The following is a 26,993-nucleotide window of genomic DNA, read 5'->3' as shown; positions in this document are numbered from 1 at the left end:
TCCTGTAGTAAGGCTAAGATTAAACAGCAGCCTTATGTGTGGGTTTAGTTCCTCATTGAGTTCGTGTAGCACAAAGCCGGGGACACTGTCCAGTCCCATTGATGCTGTGTTTTTTGCTTTAGAGAGAGCAGCTCTCACCTGGGCATCTGAGATGTTTGGGAGGCTAGACTCTGGTGGGATAGATATTTCTCCTTTTGGGGGGGAGGGAGGGGAGAAATTTGCACTGAACCTGTCTGCCAGTATGTTGGCAATGTCTGTGGGTTCAGTGATTTTTGTATCATTTTGGACTAATTCTGAGCATATCTGGGAGTTTCCACCCAGGTTTTTAACATAGCTAAAGAAGGCCTTGTGATTGTCTTTTGTGTCTTTAGCGATTTTTCTCTCAAAGTTGGCCTTGGATGATTTTATGAGTGATCGTAGTTTTTTGCTAGTATTGATCAGAGATGCCTTCCCTTTTAGGGATTTTGCTCTGTCATGTAGTAGCTTTCTCCTCTTGTTGTAGAATTTGTTTATGGCTGGGGTCCACCAGACCGGGCGCCTGCCTTTGGTGGAAAGGGTCTTGATTTTATTAGGGATTGCTTGATCCATACATTCCTGGAGGTGCTCGTAGAAGGCATTTGTAAGGGTTTCAGCAGCGTGGGTTGTGGTTTCCACTGGCTCGGTGGCCTTGAATGATACCACTCCAGTCTTAAGAAGTGGGATGTTTGCTTTTGAGAAGTTCTTCACTGTGGTCTTTTTTGCTGGGGTTGGGGGCGGGATGTGGATCTCCAGTGAGATTAATTTATGGTCTGATCTCACCAATGAGGGATATACTTCCGGTGTGGAGCATTTTGTCCCCATGTTTGTGATGATCAGGTCTAGTATATTTTCTCCTCTTGTGGGAATGGTGACTAGTTGTTCCATAGCATTTGAGTTTATGAACTCCAGGAACCTTTGGGCTAGGGTGTTGGGGCTTGAGTAATGTTCCCAGTCTATGTTTGGGGAGTTGAAGTCACCCAATATGATGGTGTTTGGAGAGACATTCATACTCTCCAGTGTCTTCAGGAAGGCTGTGTGGGTTTCCTGAGTTTGAGAGGGTGGTCTGTAGCATGCTACAAACTGTAGGGCAGTTTTACCTATGGTTAATTGCACCTGGATGGTCTCCGATGCTTCGTGCATTGCCACTAACCTGGAGGTGTGGGTATCCTTTATGAATATGGATACTCCCCCTCCTTTTGTGGTTCGGTCCGGATTTTGGGACCGGAACACATGATATGAGGTATAACCTGATAGTGCTGGGGTGGTCTCAGGAGCCTTGAACCAGGTTTCAGTCACAGCACAGACATCGATGTTCTCCATACTGAGGAGGGCTTCGAGGGCATGCATCTTGAGGTTTAGACTTCTGGCATTGAGCAGTATTACCCTTAGTTTTTTTCCATTTTTATTTTCTAGGGTGGTAGGTTTATCATTTGAGCCTTGCCTAAAAAAGGCACTATGGGGGTGGCAAGAGCCTTTGCCAATATCCGGAAGCCCAGGGGTGACAGATGCAAGCCGTCCCTTGCGAAGCAGTGTGGCTTGTCAAGCATGTCATCCCAGGCAGACAGACATTGGATCCCCTTAGAATGACACCAGTAATTAAGCCAATTATTAAAGCTGATCATTTTGTCTTTGTATTGTGGCATCATTCTTGGTGAGGGTAGGATACTGCTCAGGGTCAGGGTCATACCGGCCTGGGTTACATAATCTGAGAGCTCCTCTATGTCTCTTTTCATGTAGTCCAGGGAGGTACATCTCAGGTCATTCACACCGACATGGACAATGAGTCAAATGAGACAATACTTGTACTTGCTGTGGAGTGACCTGAGTGCTTGTGTTATGTGGCAGATTCTAGCGCCCGACAGGCAGCTTACTGTGATCTTTTCTTTGTTCAGTCTGGTGAGTGGGACGTCAGTGTGTCTGACTATGGAGTCACCTATAACAAGTGTGTCTGACATTGTGTTTGGCCTTAAGGGCTGTGACTGTTTAGCACACTGACTTTGAGAACAATGTGTTGCATGTCATATGTCTTGAGGTGGCAGTTGCTTGGGTGTCTGCTTTGGAGGCCTCTGTAGTTTTGATAGATTTTTGATCAGTGCCTCCGAGTATGTCTTTGTGTGTTTATGTGTTTGTTTTGCAGTTGTGATAGTTCTATGTGAAACTGGGTTTATGGTGTGCGAGGTTTCCTTCTCCTCCTGTCTGGTCTTGCCAGTCCTGAGTTGAGAGAGCTCAGCCTCCAGTTTGGCTATATAGTTGCATCTCTCACATGTATTTGTGTTTTGTGGGAGAAGGAGTGGGTTGTCTGTGTACATGAGGCAGTTGTAACATTGCTTCAAGATGCCCAGATTCACCAGCTGAACAGGAGAGGACGCTAGCAACTGACCCTTCGACATGCTAGAAAAAGTGAAAAAGTTTGCTGTGTAACTGAGTCAGAAGGGACCTATAGGGAAATTGGTGCTTAAGGGGATTCTAGGCTAATGTAGTACTTTGTTTAGTATATAAGTACTTTACCTATATAAAAATGCTTTAGGAGCAAGTGCTGAGCTTTTGAGATAGAGAATAGACTGTTTAGATTGCAAGTAGAGAAGTTCTAAGGGAAAAATTGAAGAGCAGACTTTACGGAGCCAGAAATAGTTTAACCGGAGTATTATTATTTCCCCTGTCATTGTTATAGTACAGCTTTTAGATGTAGGAAAAAGCTGAAGAGTAAGACAGAGGGCCAGAATGTATAATAATAATAATAATCATCATATTAATAAAAATGATATTAATAATAATCATCATCATACAAATAATATTAGTAATAATAATAATGATAATAATAATAATAATGATATTAATAATAATCATCATCATACAAATAATATTAGTAATAATAATAATAATAATAATGATATTAATAATCATCATCATCATACAAATAATATTAGTAATAATAATAATGATAATAATAATAATAATAATAATAATAATAATGATATTAATAATAATCATCATCATCATACAAATAATATTAGTAATAATAATAATGATAATAATAATAATAATGATATTAATAATCATCATCATACAAATAATATTAGTAATAATAATAATAATAATAATGATATTAATAATAATCATCATCATACAAATAATATTAGTAATAATAATGATAATAATAATAATAATAATAATAATAATAATAATGATATTAATAATAATCATCATCATACAAATAATATTAGTAATAATAATAATGATAATAATAATAATAATCATCATACAAATATTAGTAATAATAATAATGATAATAATAATGATATTAATAATAATCATCATCATACAAATAATATTAGTAATAATAATAATGATAATAATAATAATAATAATGATATTAATAATCATCATCATACAAATAATATTAGTAATAATAATAATGATAATAATAATAATAATAATGATATTAATAATAATCATCATCATACAAATAATATTAGTAATAATAATAATAATAATAATAATCATCATCATCATCATACAAATAATATTAGTAATAATAATAATAATAATAATCTAGATGGCGAGTTGGGGTCAGTATGAAGGCAAATGTGGGGGTACTAGAGGGAAACATGGGGGCATCACAGAGTCCTTTGCTTTGCCTATGGATGCATTTCACTGAAGGCAATGCCTGACTGCAAGGGGGCCTCACTGATGGTGGAGGGAGTACAAACTCCCTTTGTTTTATTCAAGATACCTTTTTGGTAATTAAAAGGGTTAAAAGGCTATTGCTCTAGCTAGAGCAACCTCTACATTAATTTTCTAATGCTTTCCAGTTCTAGTATTTGTCTGATTGAACTTGAATCTTATTAAAGGTGTCATGCTTGAATATAAATGAATCAAACATTTCATATATTTATTACCAGACAGAATTGTACTTTCACAGGAATACTTTGATATGATCCAGTGAATCTTATTAAAGGTGTCATGCTTGAATATAAATGAATCAAACATTTCATATATTTATTACCAGACAGAATTGTACTTTCACAGGAATACTTTGATATGATCCAGTGAAGTCATAATTGTAAAACAAGGGGGTATTGTCCCACACAGAACCGCAAAAAATGTTAAAACTCTGAATCTGTCAAACTCCTAAACAAAAAAATGACTTTTCCAAAATTCTGTCACCAAGAACATTTTTTTTCTTGAGAAAACCATGATAAATAATCTGGGACCATTTATAGTAGCAGCCAGATGCTATTTATACTGTCTAAAGAATGTTCACTGCTGGAAAGAAGTAGAAATGCATGAAGAAGGAATGCATTATATGAAAGGGAGTCGAGTCAGGAGCTTGTGAGAAGTTATACATACTATTACTCTATTTTTCTGAAGCTGGTATGTAGATATCAGAAAATAGAGGTGCAAATATAAAGTTATTAGAAGTTAAAAACATTTTAGAAGAGACATTTATTAAACGGGAACCAAAAGATATTGCTAAAAATTTGTCTGAGAGGGAAAATCATACCAAAAAATGATAGGCAGAACAAATTTAAATAGACATAATCCATTTATTTATGGGACAGCTTTTCAAGTGGTTAATAACTGAAGTTCTTCTCTAGTCATATACATAAAGATGTCAAAATGTGAGTGCTTAACAACAATCATGAATGGAGGGAGAATAGTCCTATGTATAGATACTGAACTGATTTCATTTCTCTGTGATGGTGTAGTCTCAGAGTTGCTATGTAGGAGGGGTGCAGAACACTTACATTACTTATTGCTGATATCAATAAACCAATGAAGAAGGCAAGATGCAGTCTCATATAACTGGCTTATCTGTGTCTTAGCACTATCGACAATGTTAACTTGATAAGGATGGGCTCATTGAGTTAGCTGACAAAAATAAAGACCAAACTCACTTAAAGATATTTCAGTGGAGGAAGTGATGAGAATTCTTTAAGACTATTTACAAAGCAATGTTCTGAGTGCACATTATATTATGTATGATGATTATAACAATTTGAGTGTCTCTTAATTCAATATATTTGCCAAAATCTTGAATGGATAGCATAGATTAGGGGAAAGTTATGAATGATTATTACTATGAAAGAAAGGTAAAAAAAGAATATTTCAAGAACTGAAAGCCCATTTCTTTGCTAAGTAATTATTTCAAGATTTAAAAAAATTGCAATTGAGATCAAAAGAACAAGTAAAAAACAATTCTGGAAGAAGAAGAATACGGACATAGTTTCGGTTACAGACAGCAGAGTCTGTTTTGCTAGGTAAGGGAATTTGCTGAAATATAGCCACACCAGTGGCATATAGAGGCAAAGCTCTGACTATGGGCTGACCAATGTTTAATTATACAGTGTCATTGTTGCAACAGATAGTATACTTGCCATTGGTGCAGAAGGCTGTGGGTTCTATTCCAACACCAGGTAGATCGATTACTGATACTGCCGTGCATCATAATGGGAGTGCTGTACTCCTGAGTGTGCCTTCCTTCTGATAAGATGATAAACTAAGGCCTCATCTACTTGAGCTGGTGGTACTGCAGGTAGATGTAAAAGATCCCATGGCATCTATCAAAAAGAGTAAATGTTCTTTATTTATATACAAAAATAACTCTTATTTACAAAATATTTACAAATATTTGCATATGTACAAATATGTAAATATACAAATCTGTTTACACATATTCATAAATTCCTTTACAGTCATGCTAAATTTTAATCCTTTTAGACCCCAAATCCATTTTCATAACCACTATCTGATTTTACTTAATACTGTTGCTAAAATCCATTTACCATTAAACATAATTTCATTTATTCTTTCATTCCATATAACTCAAATAACATAAACTAACTTATCTATTTTTTAACATATTCTTTACTTCTTTTCTTCTAGTATCCATATTTAATCAATCCATGTTTATTTTATTCACTTCTTTTTATCTTAAAAAATCTTCTTTGCATAGGTTTGCCATAATTTTTTACTCTTTTACATTTCCATAGTTTCTTCTTGAAATTGTAAACATATTCTATCACTTTTCTTTTTATATGGCATATTTCCTTTTACTTTCAATTTATCAATTACCACTCTCCACAAAAAATCTTGACATTCTACATTTTGATTACACCGTTTGCTTTTTATTTTTATACCTGTAATTTTTTCATCTGTTAGATTTTTCATGGCTTTACATAGTAATGTTTTATCTTTACATTCCATTCTTATGTCACACTTTTCTATCTTACATACAAAACTCCTCTTTTTACTGTGTTTAATCTGGAATCTGATATAAATGAAAAAAAAAATCTATGCAGTAATTCATTTTCAGGTATTGTTGGCAACATAAATACACTTGCTAAGTATGCTATTTTTCCCACCAGTACTGAATTTATCAAATAAGCCTTTTAATCTGAATGATATGTTCTCCAGAAAAGACATGTTTGCTTTATTTCTTGTATTGTTTTTCCCCATGGAATTCTACGTACATCGCTATTCCCAAGTTTTATACCTAACACAGAAATTTAATTAATTGTAAAATATATACCCCTGATCTTTATTACATCACCTGAATGTTACTTTTCTCTTTATTTAAAGCCATCCCTATCATCTCTAGACAAAGCTGGCAAATTATTACTTATTTTATCTAAATTTTGTTTTTTGCAATTATTATGTCATCTACTCATGTTAACAGAACTTGAATTCTTAAACCTTCAGGTGTTATATACCCCATCTCCTTCATTTTGCAATTAATGTAGTATCAGATCCATAACTAATGCAAAGGGTATACAACTCATTGGACATCCCTGTCTTATACCACTCTTATATATACATTTTGGCTTAACCAGCCATTTATAAGCATTTTTACTTTATTATTACTATATGCTGACATATATAATTTCCTAACTTTCTCACTTATATTACATTGCTTCATTATTACCAATATGATTTCATGTCCAACTGTGTCAAATGCTTTACTAAAGTCTCCTATCATGACTTTTGCTTCTTCTTTTCTATTCATATTATCATCCACAATTTATCTACCATTAATAATTCTTGGCAACCCTTCCCCTTTGTATAGTATATATGTTATCTTCCATAGTATTTTCCATTTTAGGTTTAAATCTCTTTTGTATTGTTTTCATAAAATCGTATAATCATTATTATTCAGTACTATTGATCTCTAGTTTAACTCTCTTTTATCTTCCTTCTTCCATATGAACTTAAGTATTCCGCTACATAATTCTTTATACATAAAACCTTAATTTAACCATTCATTCAAAATCAACCATTCATTCAAAATTTTTATTTATTTTTTTTACCAATGCCTTACATTTTCATACATTTCATATCCTATTCCATCTAGGCCTGCAGCCAAATCTATATTTACTTGTCATAATATTTTATTTAGCTCATTTAAAGAAATCTCCCTTTCCAACTCTTTATTTTCTTTTTCTGTTAACTTTTTTACTTTCCATGTTTTTTCTTCACTACCTTCTTTTTTCTTTGCGCGTTTCTTATACATATTGCACTACACTATTCATAATTTTTTCCTCAGTTCTTTCAATTTCTCCTTTTATATTTTTATTTCACTCATTACACAACCATCCTCCTTTATAATCTGCTTAAGTAGCTTGATACTTCTCTTTTTCCTTGTAAAAAATATAATTGGATATATAACAATACTTGCAGATTTTCTTGATGTTTTTGTATAATTATTTTTCTTTGTCAAAGTACTTTTTATCATTATGTTCTAAATCTTCCAATGAGTCATTGTGCTTTTTTATGTATTTCTTTCTCTACTTTCCTCACATCATATTGCCACTGTAAAAAAAACAATACACTCGTTCCATAAGTATGTTACTAATCTCTTTTCTTCTTCATTCCATGCTTTCTTGTTTATCCATTTTATTCCTTTGTCTATTTTATATATTCCTAGTTTTCTTTTATCTCTAGCCATATTGCAAGATGATCAGAAAATTCTATTTCCACTACCTCCCCTTCTTCTATAACTAAACTTTCTGATACTATAAAATAATCTATTTCAATTCTGTACATAACCCTTATGTAAGACCATGAATTTTTGTTCCAAAGTTTTAACTTACCGCATCTTATAACTTCTAACATTTTTCTATCTTTCCTCTCTTTTTACGCTTGCTTCTTAAATCACAATTAAAGTCTCCTGTTATTATAATATTCATATTTATCACTACATAGTCTAAAATCTGATGAAATAATCTTTCTCTTTTTTTTACAATTAGTGTAAGCATATAATGTTATAATTATATATACTTATAATGCTCTTTCCATTTTAAATCTACAGTGGTTAACCTTCCCATTTTTGCTAATGTTACATCTAATATCTTTATTGTATTTTTACAAAATATGTCTCTCATTTCCCAAATTCCAGATTATCTTTCCTCCCCATAGTTTCTCTGTTCATTATTTTTCTTATTTTGTTAAAAATCTTGTGCCTTCTAATATAATTACATCTATATCACATATATTGCACCACTTGAAAATTCCCATTCTTCTTGCTATAATCTTAATACTATTCACATTTACAGAAAGCACTCTATAATTTTCATTTTCCCTTAGATTCATGATTTCATAAGTTTATAGCTAATTACCAGGCTAGTTTTCTTAACAGGCCATTGTAAGTCTAACCGATTTCCTTCCCAAAGGACAGAATCAAACACTGTATGTTTTGCTTGTGAGTCAAACACCTTAACCATTATACCAAGCCCCAATCTTTACCCGTACAGATACTTTTTCATCCATCCTTTCTTTTTTCTTTTGTATTCATGCCGTTAAATTTTCTTTTTCTGTCTTTTACCCTTTTACCGGCAGAATTATTTTTTTATTGTACTACCTCCAAGTTTATGTCTTCTTCTTCACTTATTTCAGAACCTTCTTCTATGTCGTCTTTGTTATTTTTTCTCATCTAATTTTCTTCTGTTTCTACTACTTCTAACATTTTTTTCCTCTTTGTTCACTTTCTTCTCTTTCTTTGTATTTTTTCCTTCCTGTTATTTTCATTTTTGCAATCCATCCATAAATGTCCAAAGTTATTACATTTGTCGCATTTCAATTCACGTTTTTGCATCATGTCACATTTTTCCACAAATATAACATTTTCTTTTGTCACAGTTAATTATCAAATGTTGTTCTTTTCTACAAAAGATACATGTCTTGGGTTGTCACCAGTATTTTATGACACCCCTATTCCCCTCCACATTTATCATGCTTGATATATGTATAATATTTTTATTTATCTATTTTTAACACAGTATTACAATCTCAGCCACCAGTCCGTTAATCCCTTTTGTCATAAACTTGTGCAATGTCCAGTACTTCTTTACATAAAGCTTTCAAATGTCCATTCAAAGTCTCTATTTCTACCTCTGTTCAAAACTGTACATGAATCTTCTTTTTTGTTTCCCTGTTAAATGCTTTTATCCCATAAATATTCCATCTGTTACAGTCTTTCTTTTTCATATTTTCCAAGAAGAAATTCTATTGAGAAAGCAGTTGCAGATATAATGTCACAAAATGTCTCTTTGTTAATAAGAATAAAAGCTCTTACCTCAAGTGCTTTTACACCCAAAGGAGCTATTAAATTGCCCCAGACTTCACAGCTGTCCTTTTCTTTGTCTTCTTTGCTTTGAACCCTTACCACGTACTTCTATTAATGATTTTCTTCTGCCTACTTTTCTGCTACTCCACTTTTTGCCTTCTTTTACATTAACTGCATATTCTTTCTTTTCCATCTCACTACTGTTCTTCAGGATTGTCTCTGCATCCTCCTTTTGAATGTTTTCCATAATGCCCCCCCCAGGAAACATATCCTTCATTTTCTGGCTCACTCTGCACCACCATTTCATTAAGTAAATTATCCTGCAACCCTCCCGACTGGAGTGTTGTACGTATCCATCCATCATTTTCTGACTGATTTCAATCAAAAAGTTTCTTTGAAACATTTTCTCAGAATTCTGCACACATTTTCTAGTCTCGATATTTTCATTTTCCTTCATTTCTTTCACTACTCCATCATCTCCTTCTCTCGTCATCTGCCTCCCTGTTTCTCTGGGCAATGTCTGCACCTAGAATGGAAACAAGAAATGCTCCTCCAAAATAGTTCCTACTCACAGCAATGATAAGTAGGGGAAGTCTGATGATGCTCTGGCCAAATTACCCTGGTAATATAAATTCTTCCCCTGAAAAGAGGATACTAGTCTAGTGGGACAAATCTAGTCAGCAAAGGATAAATAAATAAAAAAATAAAATAAAACTAGCATCTCAGATGTTCAACAGCACAGGTTGGGAAGACGGCAACATTATTACTGCTGGGAGCAGAGATGATATCATAAGTGCTGAGGGGTTCACTATAGAATCCCAAAATACTGAAATCCCAAATATAGCCGAAAACATTAAATGCCAAAACCCCATAACCGCAAAATTTAAAATGGCAAACCTACAGTGCAAATACACCACACACATACACATACATACAATCTCCCCCAGAATCAAACAAACAATCCTACACTACAGCCCCCCTGCACCCCCCATGTGGGGGCTGTGCCTCCCACACCCTCCTACTTATATATACAAACTACGAGATCACACAATCACACACACAAAGGTAACTCTCACACACACACATTTCACAGCCCCTTGCACACACACATCACAACCAAAACACACACTAACATACACAAAAGCCCCAATCCAACACACTCATACATACTTGCCTACACTTTCACCTATGCATTCACACACCGCAACACCAGAAGCTCCGAACTTCATTATTTTGAATTTTGCGCTTTGGGGGTTTCAGAATTTCAAGGCTTTGGTATTATAATTTAAAATTACTGAAAGTCAAGATTTCAGTATTTCGAAATTATAAAGGGAACCCATGCTGAGACATGAATGGGGAAAATATAGGTGAGACCACCCAAATTGATAATGGTAAGTCCTGCAGGCTATGCAGTAGAACATATGCAAACTGATAGAGGGTTATAGGTGGTCCCTATGGTAATGTAGGCACCCATGTCCCTTCAAAGTGGAGGGGTTGCAACAGTCATGAAAAAGTATATGTTTTTAATGATAAGATGCTGACAAGAGCACCAGGTGTCTGAATGTCTGTCTGGATGGTGACCCCTCTGGACAGAAGTCACTTATGGAATGAATGGGCTCTAGTCTGATATAGAATAGCTTAATAGCTGGCCACCATATGGGAAACAGGTACACAGAAAAAAAGAAATTATTATAATACATGAAACGAACAGGGTTTAGTGTGGACATTGGATATAATTAAGGCATATAATCAAGTTGCCCATCAAAGTCTAGGAAAGATTTTACAAGAATGAGATGTAAGCCTCTGAAGGAGGAAATGCATTAGTAATGTGCATAATAATTGTTACATTAATTACATGGAATCTATAGACAGGTTGCAGACTGCAGACCATTCTGCATGGCTCTTAGTAACATAGAGGTGAAGTTGTATAGAAGCACGGAGGCTCATACAGTTCCTTATGCAACATAAGCATATATATATATATATATATATATATATATATATATATATATATATATATATGTGTGTGTGTGTGTGTGTGTATAAGCAACAGCAAATGATGTAGCAAAATCAATTGACTGAATAATAACATGTAAATGAAGTGAATAATGCTAATGACTTTAACTCCTGCTTCACAGATGCCATCCAAACTCTAGCCAGTCAGCTATCTCCTGACACCTCTAGCATTCCCACCCCCATAACAAGCACTCTTCCTACCTTCCTATTACAACCTATGTCTACTAACTTTATTTTCAAACTCCTAGCAAAACTGAAGCCTTGTACCCCTTCCGCTGACCAAATCCCAGCTGAATACCTGCAAAAACCAGCCAAAGCAGTTGCTTATCCTGTATCCATCCTGATAAACAGAACCATGAAAGAAGGATATATCCCTACTAGTTGGAAAGTCTCACACATTATCCCCCTACACAAAGGTGGCCACTCCAATGAATATTCTAACTATAGACCCATAGCCCTTCTATCCCCCTTAGCAAAAATAATGGAAAAAAATGCATTCCCCATCAGCTAATAGGCCATCTAACTCAACACAACTTACTAGCTATGGGCCAACATGGTTTTAGGCCATTCCATAGTACCACCACTGCCCTCCTATCCTTTACAGACCCCCATTGATAGAAACTGCAATAACAATTTACTCTCTTCAGCACTATTTATTGATCTTTCAAAGGCTTTTGATATGGTAAACCACACATTGCTTATCAATATTCTCAAATCACTTTCCCTGGATACTCAATCTATAAAGTGGTTTACTTCCTACCTGAGCAATAGGCAACAAGCAGTGCACTGGGAAAATAATCTATCATCCCACCTGCCAGTCACACTGGGAGTTCCCCAGGGCTCCATTCTAGGTCCTCTCTTATTTTCAATTTTTATTAATGATCTCTACTTGGCTGTTCCCACTGCAACTTGTATACAATATGCAGACAACTCTACATTAATCTGCACAAATAAATCTGCTTCTGAACTGCAATGCCAAACCCAGAAAGTATTTAGCATAGTTGAGACATGGTTCTTAAAGTGCTGCCCCCTATTGAATCCCAAAAAAACAAAGCTCCTGCTCTTTACTCCTACTTGTAGGTCCACACCAATAGATATATCAGTCATTTCTAACAATGGTACCCTCATATACCCAGACTCTACCACCAAACTCCTTGGGATTACAATAGACAACAACCTTAACTTCGTCACCCACATTAACAACACTATAAAATCAGTTAACAGAAAAATGGGCTGCCTGTACAGAGTCAAACCCTTCCTTACTCCAGTAGCAAGAACTACCATTGCCCACTCTCATCTAATCTCTACTCTACTCTACTCTATGCCTCACCAATATACACTAACCTATCCAAAAAGAATCTTCTCAAACTTGCTACCTCTTATCATAATATTGCCAGATTTGCCAGTGGTAAACCCTTCAGAACCCATCACTGTCAGAATCTTAAGCAACTTGGATGGCTTGAACTTCAAAACCAGCTTTAACTCAACCAACTTACAATTGCCCATAAGGTCTTTTACCAACCAAACAATACTCCAATACTCTCAGACCTCATAACCCCCTACAAAAATCTTAATGCCTTGCGTTCTTCAAATAAACTCCTAGTTAACATCAACAAGTCTCACAACATGGCTGGGGACTGTCTATTCTCAAACACAACTGGGAAAAACTGGAACCTTCTACCTATTGAACTTACTTCCCTTCCTTACCACTCTTCAAACAAAAACTTAAAACCTTCCTCAAAACACACTGGCTGTGCCCTTGTACCAACCCTGACTAACCTATCATTAATGCTACTAATATATTTTCTAGCTGTTTCTCTCTCCACTAATTTAATCTTCTGTAGTGCAATAGTAAGCATTTAGTAAGAACCTGGATACTATTTTTCAGCCACTAGCATATTTATATTATTTTGCTCTAAACTTTGTATATAGTTTTATGTTATTTACTGTTAAATGCATATATCTTCTATATCTACTTCTTGTTTTTTTTTTTTTTTTTGTAACAATTACTTATTGTCTGTTTGTATCTGTCTTAGAGCTTTTCTCCCTGGGCCTCTACTGAAAATGGACATATATCCAGCTAGACTAGCCCGGTCAACAAATGTAAAATAAAATAAATAAATGAAATAATAAAAAAAAATAATAGTTTTCAGACTTCAGTATTGCAGCATGCAGTGTGACCATTTTTATACTGATAGAGACACGACATCCAGAAAATTTCAGCATTGTATCCTACAGCCATGACTGGAATTGCAGCTGTTGTAATCAACAACACCTTATTTATTTTATCTCCACCAGAGCCGATCATGTTATGCATACTTGTAAACTACAGGTGTGGTGGCATTACAGTGGCTGACTTACCATAATCTGAATGATGACCAGGTATTTTTTATCAAATAGTGGATCTGATAAGGATATCATAAAGTCACTTGTTGACGTACTTGTCCCACATGTTGAATTTCTGAGAAAGCACAGTCTTCTTATCCCTGTACAAACCAAGGATGTGTAGCTCTTACTATCTTATTTACAAAGGCATTTATGAGACTATTTGGGGACATTTATGGTATTTTATAGGCATTTGTTCCACAAATATTCAATAAGGTCCTTGGCTTCATCCTGCTGTATGTTAAATAACAGATATAGTTTCCCAGAACTACAGAGGAGGGAGCCAGCACTATGCATTGTTCTATGTGCACCTTTCTAAGGTACTGGATGTTATAGACTACACTCGGGCATTAATAAAGATTCCATCTAAGCCACAGTAATATATGTATGTAAACAGGAAAGGCTACTTCCTGAAATACTAGGTAATCTACAATGCACAGGGGATTATTTTAAATGTCTGAGAGGCATCCTGGTAGTTTATATGATTCCTGCATATGGCATAAATCTGACTTATATGTTAATTTCTGCATGCTTCAGCTTGCCATCTAGTTGGCAAGTGCTCACAAAGTTTGTAAAATAAATGCTGAGATAAACAGACTATGATTGAAATCAATTTCTTGCCTCAAAAGATGTGTTGTGGTTTCTAGATGATGCTGCCTACAGCTTTGAGTCCTGGCTCACCACTCCAGTATGCAGTCCTGAAAGTATGGCAGAATTACAAAAGAACACTGCCTATGTCCTGGCATGTAATGCAGTTAGCTGTATCTTTGGGCTAAGGAAGGCACAGTTTCTGTGCCTTAGCACATTCTGTGAGTTCCTACAGTACTCCCTTGAGACAGCCAAGATGATGTTTGCAGTATGTGCCAAGCTGCATAATATTACTACATGAAAGGCTGGCATCCCAATTATCACAAGTGCCAGACCCTACAGCATGTCAAGGGGATGTCAGTTATCAGACGTCTGACAGTATACAAATAGTGAGAGTCCTTCTTGGGCAGCAATAGCGGCAAGATACAGCAGTGCTGGTAAAGTGGTGACATCTGGTTAAACAGCCAGTATGGACCATAATGAACTATTGAATTCATGAAATGGCAATATTGCATAGAATAAGCATGATACATGCAGCTTTCCTATCAGGTTGTGCTGATCAGTGCATAGACTGGTCTCACAGTCCGGCAGGTATCACCTCTGTACAACACAGGAGGGAGGAAGGGTGTTCTGTGTCACAGTTATCATCATTTCCACAGGAGCAATAACACTAGACTGTGAGTACAGGAAATATGTCACAGTGGCTGCATATGAGGACTGCATTCCCTGGAAGGATGCATGGTTTCAGGGTCATTTCCTCCTGTGACAGAAATGGGAGTGCCACAACATGACCTTGACCTGCTATTGGCATCACTAGCAAGTGGGAGAATGGATTGAGACCACCTGTGGCAGAGATTAAGTAGTACTCTGTGGTACTTTGTGACCCGGACATGGATTCAACATGTGTGGAGGTAGATACTCATCACTGCCTATGACATGGGGTTACACGTCTTTCGTCATAGGCAGTCTTGCTCTAGATACATTGTTTGAGTATCTTCCCTGGGTTTATACATTACACTGGCCATGAACAACATTACCAGCCTGTGCAGTCATGATAGAAATGACAGTCCTATGAATGGATGTGCTAAACGAAGTGGTGTAAAAGCCAACACAGACTTCGCTTGGCTTGTCATTTCATAATGTCTGAGCTCCATGTTCACACACAGCTCATAATGATGCTGGGTAGCATCTTCACCAGTGCTGTGCAGAATACCTGCCAGTTCCATACTGGTCTGCATAGAAGCAAACTGTTCCTAGATGATACTCCAGTATATCTGCCAGTTTATCCCAAGATGCACACATGTCATGAGGTAACTGCAAGGTACAAAGGCACTGAGTATCCCTGAGTTACTGCCTTACAGTGGATATATTTACAGAAAAAGCAGTGCGCACATCTGAAAATGTTTTAGTCATAGGGGAATTAATTGCTGTGCTCTCAGCCATAGGAAGTACCTCATGCCCAGGGTCTGGTCTGCACTTAGTGAGTGCACAGGTTACTCTGCATGTCTGGCCGGGTGTACACTGTCTATGGAAGATGGCTCCCCACATTAGATTGAGAGATACAGTAGCATTCCTATGGCCTCTCTGACATAACATATGTTGATGTATCTCAGCACCATAGCCACACTGTCCAGAGCTGTGGATATAAGCACCTTGTTCAGCCTCAGCTGCTTCTACCTGGAACTCATCACTGTTTCTACATGTGAATGCATAACATACACAACACCACAGTAAACACAACAATATAAGCTACAGTGGTTACCATCTGCCATGCACAGCAAAGGTATTACTACATCAAATTCCTTGTTACTCTCTCTCTATTCTGTGCCAGCAGCAAACCCCTCCTGATATGCCTATGAAAAGAAATAGGCATCACAACACCATTGTTAGGATGTACCCAGTAAATGTATTAACTATATATGTAAATCCTGGCTACATTTATTTATTTATTTATTTAGTTTGCATTTGTTGACTGGGAAAGTCTGACTGGGTCAGGAACCCATTTTCAGCGGAGGCCCAGGGAAAAAAATTTCACAAACTAGTACAGTTAACAACATATAATGTAAAGACGTATAGGTACAATGGTCATTTGATTTACATTTGCATTAGAGAAATTCAAAGTAAATATTTTGACTTAAAAATACAAAGTAAAACATTTCATTTACATTTGAGAATTACAAAGTAAACATTTGACAAGTGTAGGTAACATGGTCATTTCATTTACATGCAGGAGAATAGTTTGCAGTTACATAGTTACATATTGTTAACCGGCTGTATCACCCAGTGAGACGTGGGCAGGATAGGTCAGCCAGGCACCAAATGATTGCATGTGCTTCATGCCCTTCTGCCAGGGACTCAAGAAACTCCTTCCCATCTATCACTCTAGTGGACCTGGGAGTGCTACCCCTGTGGAGGATCTGTCACTCATAATATTCCATGCCTTCATCTTGCAACAGCTGTTCATATCATGTATGCAGTGGCCACAATGATCCAATGTGCAGTTCTGCCCACCCATCATATTGATGTCCCTCAGCACTACCACGCCTGATACCTCAGTGGATGATCTCTACTCCCCTCCCCCCTCCTCTACCTATTACCCTTAAGCCATGCTGCCTGAGTGACTGCAGCAGGATACAGTTTTCAACATTGCTGAAATTCTTCAGGCTCTGTCTGTTTATCCTGTGGAGTTGCTGAATCATGTTTAGACATAGGGAATACATGGATACATTTTGTAATTGCTTAGGATATGTGTGCAACAACTGACAAGGTACTTGTTCAGCATCTACTGTCAGTATGCAGGCCCTATAATGCATATTACAGTGCAAACATAATACTTCCTGGAAAAGGTTAGCCTATGAAATGGTCTAATGACATGGCATGGTAAATAACCAACAACATTAACTGCAGCTGTTGTCACTTGAATATTTAAGCAACTAGAGCAAGAAAAAGAAACCAGTTTGGTAACACATTCAAAATGCACCTTGGAAACATGCCTTTATTTCTGTCATGATGTTAATGTCTGAAACCTGTTGCTAGAGTGCAAAATATGCACCATTGTAGAGAAATCTAGATATTTACAACTAGAAATTCTTTCACAAAGCCACTACACAATATTGCACATCGAGCAAATTATTTTTGACTGAGTAGACAAATAAGGGCTTGCAATTTAAATGTTTCTGAATTACCTAGTTACGTTTCTGCACACTGCAGCTTTAATATGTAAATTATTCATGAGAGCTATGTCATTTCAAGGAATAACCATGATGGTGCATGATCATTCTTTGCACAGCTGACAAATTTAGTTATGCACTATCTTCTGTTGTGCTAGCTTGTGAGGCAGAGATGACATATAGCACTTGAAGACGTGGTGCTCTTGCATTTCAAGTGAAAGAGAAGATGATCTCTTTCAGACTGACTTCTGGCAGCAGCTACCATGTCATTATGAAGGAGCTTAAAAATGCGGATGTTTGATGTGACATGGGCCTCAAACTATCCCAAGCTGCAGGCATTCCATACTCTCCAGACCAGTCAAGGCACTGATGATCTCAGGTGCCACCAGCAAGAGCTGTTGCAGGAGTGGGAAGCAGCAGTGCAGTGAAAGCCCACCAGAGGTGCAAAGAAAGCAATGTATTGCAAGTTTTGTTTTTAATGGCTTCTTCCTGTTAAATGCATACTAGTCAGATAGTTTTACTTTGAGCACTTTTACCTTTCTGCTCGTGGAGAACTAAATTTCAGTCAGATGGGCTGTCACATGAAGATGGAAGGGCTGTCAGCAAGGGAGGGTGTGTAAAATTACTTTCTGATTTGCAGTTGACTTTTATCAATAAAGTCATAGGTATGTGAAGTGGGGGTACATGTTTAGGATGGTATTGGAAAGGTTCACAGTGTTTAGATTTGCTGGGCTTTTAGTTCTATGATCTCATGATCCAATGGCAACTTTCACATTGTGTTTTCACTATTCAGGTTTCACTTTTAGGTGGACAGACACAACCAAATATCTGTAGCCTAGCTGTAGCAGCAACCGGATGAGGATACCATGGAGTGCAAGGTCAGCAATGTCTTGACCTAACCAATTTCATCCTGGAGCAGACAGCATATTCATTTTGGTATAAGGCCCTTCTACTTGTCCTCCAGAGAGTGACCTGTCATTACCACTGGCTAGGCTACACAGTGCATGGTGATAGTCCTATAGAAGTTGTCCTGTGGGCTGGGCTGGCAGGCCAACTTATAGTCACCACTTCACTCTGTCCCTTACCTGGTGTGACCCCTTTCCTATTATGTCAAGTTTCAACTTTGTACATGATGAAATGATCTCCATTTCTATTTGTTGATACTTTTTATATGTGTCCACCCATTGTCACCCCACCATTATACATATGCAAACACCCCTATTTGAACTGTTTAATGCTTTCCCTTGCATACCTTAACTCTTGTCCCTTTGCTTATTACCTTGAAAAGGGGAGCACTATCCCCACAAAATATGAAAAGTATCCTTCATTACTTCTCCCTGTCTTGCAGTGTCATATGTGCTCCCTTGGTGTGCCACTCTTCTTACATACTTTCCTACTACTATGCATACTTCACTTCTACCCTAGTTTTATGCTGATAGTCATGGCCATATGATTTCAGCTACCCAAGTATGATTATAAAGCTACAGTACTTGAGAGTCATGGTGTTTTGTGGCTCACAGCAACACAATGTGTGAATGCTAAGCTTCTTGGGTTACTTCTGTAACCCTCCCCTATTACCATCATATTCCTGAATTCATATATTTTTATAATACCTATTTTATATACCTTACTAAAAGGATACAAGGCCTAAACAACATGTCCTACATGGACAGACTCAAAGTCCTCATACTATATACTCAGTATCCTACAAACTGCTAAGAAGTCACCAGTGTCTGGCATACAATTCATACTCAGACCCATTATTGATAGATTTACTGCATATCACCAAATCAAATGGTATCAGAAATACTCGGTCTAGAGATCTAAACTTCTGCTCCAACATCAGCAGAATGATTTGGATGGACAGGTGTATTTCACAGTGGATACCATGGATGTGGAACAGACCCCCCATTCACATAAAACAAAGTTCAACCCTGTCCATTTTCAAGTGCAACTTGATCTATGGATAGTAAACAGAAAATTTACCCCAGGACTTCACCCTGTAATATTAATGGCCAGATGCAACTCCTAAATGCTTTATCCAATACATGGGTTCCCTCAAATTATTTATGGCGTGATCCCAGTGATTCTAATCAGGGATAATATATAATTACTGACCATGGAATGGATAAGCATAATTTAACACCAAATGGGACAGGTAAATTCAAGCATCAAAAGGGAACTTGGCTAGGCTTAAAATGGACCTCAAGGGTATCTAGCCTAGTACTTTCCTTTGAGCCTGTATGACACATATGTATATAGATCGGGAAAGACTGTGACATTTTTTGATGGTGATACCTTTGATGATTTTTGGGAAGTCATTTGAATCTGATTCATAATGAGGTTTTAAGCAAAGAGCAAAAATGGCCTGCACACGATACATTCTATAGTGCGTTTTGCTTCTTTGCATATGACATGTCTCTAAGGGTAGTTGCAGATCAAATGGTTTAGGTATATGTATAAAGCTAAATGTGTACTATGACAGAATAAATGAGGAATGTCAGAAATGGAATTACGAGAGGAGAGTGGAAGGCTTGTGTGAGTTCTTTCAGAAAGTAGGTAAGTGGAAATTGTATGACCAGATGTTCTAAGAAGAAGGAAAATGTGTGTAAAGATTTTATATATATTTTTTTAATTTTCAAGATGTTTGGACCAAGCTTTTGTAGAAACTCTGGTTCAGATTGTTTTGAGATTTATACATAGTAAAGATTATGCATTGCAAGAGAAGACTGTTTAAAGTTTGTGCATTTGATACTCAAAATGAATCCTTGAGTATGTTTTCTGCAGAGTAAGAGAAGTCACAGGGTCTGGAAAATCTGCAGCCAAAAATATTGAACTAATTTTTAGGTTCTCTTTTTTTAATAAGTTTATGTGTGGTTGGTATAGTGAAGGGCTTTTAAAGGAAGTGCATAATCTGTTTAGTTGATATAGTCTCATCTTTGGAAAGTAGGATGTGTTGCATTGTTGCAGACTAAAGACTGGCAGAAGAGGGATATTTGGAAAGGTTCAATATAATATGTGTGGAGACCTTCGGGATGTATTATGTTTACTCCTCAGAATGTGCTGTTCTAAAAGGTTTCTGGGTATTTCACTACTGGCCAAGTGTTAAGCAGAAACGAGGGCTCAACTTGCTGCGTTTGATTCCCTGATTTTTAATTTATTATTTTTGTTTTATGTTTAGAATCACTGTTAGTATAGCATCTATTTGCATGATTCCATGAGTGTGAGCTGTTCTCTTTCCTCAGGAGTTGTGCAACCATGGAGTTAGTGAATATATAAGTAACAGTGTGGTGGTAGTCATATCTCAGTATGAAGGCATGCTGGGGGCCTTACCAACTATTAGAAATGTTTGTTATTTATGTTTCATTGACCTGAAGTTTTAACCTATCGGTTTCATCTAGTTGCAGCTTCAGGAAAGATAGGCTTAATACTTACAGTCACATAGTCACTGGACGAAGAGAAGAGAAATAGTTAAGTTGAAAAAAAGTCTTGCACAACTATGATCTCATAGTATTATTTTTTGTGTAAGACCATTCCCAGAGTTGTGCTTTTATGGAGTTGGGATCAGGAATACACCATTCCTCTAGCTACCATTTGCTGAATAGCAGATTTCCTCTACTGGGAAGTTTCTGATAAATGTATTAAAAAAAAGTGATGAACTGAAGTGAAGTTGCTTGACTATAAGGCTACTGCTGCCACTTCTTTGTTTTTTTTTTTTTGGTAATAACATACTGCTTTATTGGCCTGTAGTTCCATATAGATTGCAACTGTACTTCCATGTAGATTGCAATACAACAAACATCATAGTGCTTTACCTTATTATAGCTAAACATCTGTCATTGTAAAGTGAAGCTCTCATTTCCAGTTATAATATACATGCTATTTTTTTTTAATTTCATCTGCAGACCTTCACTTTTTGTTTCTGGCTGTATCCAAGTACCATTCACTGCCGACCTTGCTTTTCCTGCTTTCTGTCATTAATCTTTCTATCATTGCTTTATCCATTTGCTTTCTCTCAGTATCATGTATAATATTCCTCTTCTAACAGTAACTACTTTTAAGTATAGGTTTAATACTATTCTGACAATTGAGACCAGGTTCAGCATCTGCTCTAAAATAATTAATCCATTTATACTCTCTCATTTCTGTTTTAGTAAAAATATCACCCCACACACTCCTAAATAAATAATCTGTAGAACACGAAACTTAAGCTTATAACTACTTCTCTTATTCTGTGTATGTTTATAAAGAGCATTTGTTTCAGCACCCCTTCTAATATCTGACAAATGTGAACTATCACATTCTTTTAATTTTGGGTCCGGCTAAAGTAGCATGTAATAGTTTCTATATAATTAAGATGAACCAAACATTGAAAGAATGCATTAGTTCACATTTGTCATATATTAGAAGGGGTGTTGAAATGAATGTTCTTTATAAATATATACAGAATAAGGGAAGTAGTCATAAGTTTAGGTTTTGTGTTCTAGTCATTTACCTTGCAAACTGTGTAGCAGAATAGTATTAAACCTATACTTAAAAATAGACATAACTGTATTTGAATATATCTGGGCTGTGTGAATGCTTATATATTTTAAATATTTTAATTATTTTATTTTGTTATTTTATATAAGTATTTAATGCATAGTGCACCTTAATTTAGTTTATCATGTGACTTAATTTTATTAATTAATAGGCTGGTGATGTATATAAATTGTGTTTGTTGTAGAGAGTTTTTATTCATTGAGAAAGAGCTTTGTTCAAAAGCTTTGCTGTTGTGACTTGTTGCTTGCTCATTATTAAACACTTTAATAGATGGAGTGCTCCTTGTTGTTTGTTATTTCTTTACTTAGCCAACCATTCACTAAGACTCCTACTTTATTATTATATGCTGTCATAGTCACTTAGTTAATTTTATTGCTAATATTGCACATGTCCATTATTTCCCACAACATATTATGTTGCATTGAATCAAATGCTTTATTATCACCCACCATAACTTTTATATCCCCCTCTGCTTTTGAAGATATCATCCACAATTTCCCTTGCTATCATTAATAACTCTTGACATATTTTTCCCTTCACAGCATATACCCTTTCCTCCATTATATACTGAATCTTATTCTCAAATATTTTCTCTAATATTTATATAAATATCTTATAGTCATGTGTTATTTAATACAATTGTCTCCAATTCTTTATATCTTCTTTTTCTGTTTTTTACAAATACATTTTAATATTCTGCTGCACAATCCCTTATGATTTAAGCCATCATTTAATCTTTCATTAAAAACATAATAAATATCATTTCTGTCATCCTTCTAAATTTTTATACATTTTAAATCTCATTCCATATGGACCAGCTGCCGATTCTACATTTAACTGTTTGAACACATTTACTAATTCATATAAAGTAATATTTTGATCAAATCCCATTAATTTGTTTAGAGATTTTTTTACTTCCATATTCTTTTGTTCTCTGTTTTTCTTTCTAAACCTATCTTCAGTGTTGCTTACAACAATTTCCATAATCTGTTGTTAATGTCACTTACAACAATTTCCATAATCTTTTGTCAATGTCACTTACAACAATTTCCATAATCTGTTGTCAATGTCACTTACAACAATTTCCATAATCTGTTGTCAATGTCACTTACAACAATTTCCATAATCTGTTGTTGACTTTTCTTAAGATTTCCTTCTTTATCCTTCATTTCTCTCAGTACACTACTATTCTCTTTTACTACCTTATTAAAATATGCTGATACCTCCTCCCTTTTACCTTGCAAAAATATATTTGTTTATATATTAATTTCTTGATTTCCTTTTCCACGGTGGTACAGCGGTAGCGTTGTTGCCTCACAGCAAGAGGTTCTCCTGTTCAATTCTCAGCTGGAGTGCCTTCTGTGTGGAGTCTGCATGTCCTCCCCATGGTCAAGTGGCCTCCAAAAGACATGCGTGAATGGGTGTGCCTTCGTTAAAGTTTGGGTGTCGGGCTGGCAACTCAGCACCATTAAAATTTACTGCCAATCATTAGTGGACCGGAGTTCTGCTGTGGCGACCCCTAACAGGGAAAAGCCGAAAGACAAACAAACATATATTAATTTCTTGATTTATAGTAATTTCTCATGTGAATTTTCTTTCTCTTTTTCATAATATTCTGAATTATTGTTCTGTAAGTTTTCTAAAACACCTTTATATGTTTTAACATATTCCTGCTTTTCTTTTTTCTTACTTTACTCTGTCAATGTAAAAAAAAAACTTATTTTATATTTTGTTTTGAGAGTAATCCACAATTCACACCAACTATAATTAAATTCTTTCCTTTTTTGTTGGATTCTTTTTCATGTATTATTTTTATACCCTTTCTATTTTAGTATATTCTTCCTCTTCTGATATGCATATTCCTGCTGATATTATAAAGTAGCCAGTTTAATGTACCCCTTCTATATGTCCATGATTTGCTGTAGTGGTGCTGCGGTAGCATTGTCACCTCACAGCAAGATGTTGTCGTGTTCGATTCTCAGCTAGAGCGTCTTCTGTGTGAAGGTATGCGTGAATGGGCGTGCCTTCGTTGAAGGTTGTGCATCAGGGCTGGTAACTCGGCACGTAAAATCCACTACCAAACGTTAGTGGACCGGAGTTCCGCTGTGGCGACCCCTAACCAGGATAAGCCAAAAGACACAACATAACCAATTTGGTGCATTTTATAACTTCTTTCATTTTCTTTATGTATTTATGTATTTTGCTTTTCTTTTTATTTCCCCTTAAATCACAATCAAAAATCTCCTGTTTAGTATGCATGTTTACAACTGCATCATTTAATATATTTTGAAATAAATGATCCCTTTCTGTACAAGTCATATAACCATAAATAGCTATTATTCTACAGAACGTCCCTTGCCATCTTAAATTGGCAATTGCTAGTCTTCCCATTCTAGCTAATAGGACATCTAAGATCTTCACTATTCTTTTATATAATGCTGCTATGGATTGTGTAACATTAGTGTACTGAAAGCACTTTACTTCTTTTATTATATTTGTGTCTGAATTGCTTCAGCATTTACAGTTACAAAATAAATAAGAAATAGAAAACAAAACGTAATTTATTATCTAACATTTTTTTAAACAGAAATCTTTTTTGCGTACTCACAAGCACCCTCAGCCAGCCTCTTTAATCTCCTGTTTCATGGGCTCTGTTATAAGAAATCTTCTCTTCTGCTACATAGAGTACATAAATGATGTTTGTTTAACAATATCAGAAGTGTGCTTTACAATATTTCTGACACAATTAAATTTACTATTCAGCAAGACGCCAAAGTTATTCATGCACTTGCATAATATGTGTGCTTATTTCTGTATATGTTTCTATGAATTTTTGCTATATGCTTTTATTTATTAAACAGAAAAGCAGCAAAACACATATTTGCATACATTTACTGTCCCTAATCCATCTGTTCTAATAAGTATTTCTTCTTCAATGAAAGGTGCACTAGAATGACAGTATGACTTCCTTTCAAATGTTACATTTTTGTGTTATGGTTCAGCTTGTGTTTTTGAGGCATGGGTACTCTCTGCAACTTGCTTATACAATTCCATTGCAGTTTCTGCTTCCTACTGTGCATTACATAGTCTGCTTACACTTAACTAATGCCATATGAATTTGATCTAAGCAACACACTTTTACCTTCACCTCAAAGAGGCAAGCTGTGCACAAGCTGTGCACACATGCACATACAGAAATGCAACAATTGAAAGGAAGTTAGTGCAACTTCCAGTTCAATTTGTATTAAGCAAAACATATTTAAAGATGAGCGTACTAGAAATATTTCATGGCAATGTGTACTTTGATAATTTGCTGCTTCATATATGTTAACATAAAAGGGGGTGATGTAGACATGTATAGAGAATTAATCAAACAGTGCACAATTTCACTTACTACTATAAGCCCACCCCTTCCTCCACTTTGATTGGGGGGTACTGGCTGCATTTAGCCATCTTATGCATGCAGTTAATATTTTAGAACAATAATGACTGTCTAATACAATTATCCTATAGAGTGTTTAGAGGCAACTTGTGCCTAGCCTACAGAGCAGTCTCAGACTCTACCTTAAGGGAAATGCTGCACATCCGCAAATCTAATGGGACAAGACTAACTTGCTCTAGAGACCTTAACCTAGCCTGCAACATAAACAGGGCTTGCTGGAGCTTGCTGAGTCAGAAGACATAGCAAACCTCCTGGCTTATAAATTCATCTCTAACTTTACCCCTCTCTCCCCCTCAACTTTCCCTTAGGAAATATCATCAAATATAAATCCCCATAGTATCACTAGAGAACAGGTCCTTAATGCTCTCTCTAAGACCAAGAACACTGCATCAATGGGCCCAGACATTATCCTAGGATGCCTTCTACATAGCATGAAGCATGAGCTAATAGGGCCTCTGGAATTAATATTTAACTGTAGCCTCCAAACAGGTTTCAGGCCTCATGAATGACAAAAGGCAACAGTCATCCTTCTACACAAAGGTGGGCCATCTACAAAACCTGGAAACTAGAGACCCATAAGTATCACTAGTCTTGTATGTAAAGCCATGGAAAGAATTATTATGGAGATGATCAATGGAGATATAGTAAACCTCCAGACTCTGGACCCAACCCAGTTTGGTTTCGTCAAGGGCAGATCATGCCTACATAACCTAGTGGACATCTTTGAGAAGGTCACCAAAGCAATGAATGATGACAAAATCATTCACACTGCCTATCTTCACCTGGCCAAGGCATTTGACACAATACCCCACTTGGGCATTGTGGACAAACTCAAGAGGTTAGGTACAAACCTGTATGTCACCCAATAGATAACCAACTGGCTCATAGGCAGTACCCAGGAGGTTAGAATTGAAGAGCCCACCTCTTCAAAGTGGCCAGTCACAAGTCGAGTCCCTCAGGGATCAGTCCTTAAACTGCTCCTTTTTGGCATTTACTTCCCAGAAGTCAAGGCCAATGTCAGTGGTCTCTGGCTGACTCAATTTGCAGATGATTGCAAATTAGGAGCTGTCATTGAAACTCGCACTGACACAAAATGTTCTTCAGGAGGGACAGACACAGACAAACAACTGGTGTAAGAGCGATGTACTAAAACTAAATGCCAATAAATACATAATAGTATCCTTTGGGAAATCATCCATCCCTGGTAAACATCGTATTGACAGCACACCCCTTAGAGTTGAGCCAATAGTCAGGGACTTAGGGATACACA

Source organism: Protopterus annectens, chromosome 2.part0 (assembly GCF_019279795.1).
Source record: "Protopterus annectens isolate FY-2018-M chromosome 2.part0, PAN1.0, whole genome shotgun sequence".
In the NCBI taxonomy this organism is placed as follows: Eukaryota; Metazoa; Chordata; order Ceratodontiformes; family Protopteridae; genus Protopterus; species Protopterus annectens.
This window is presented reverse-complemented; position numbering follows the sequence as displayed.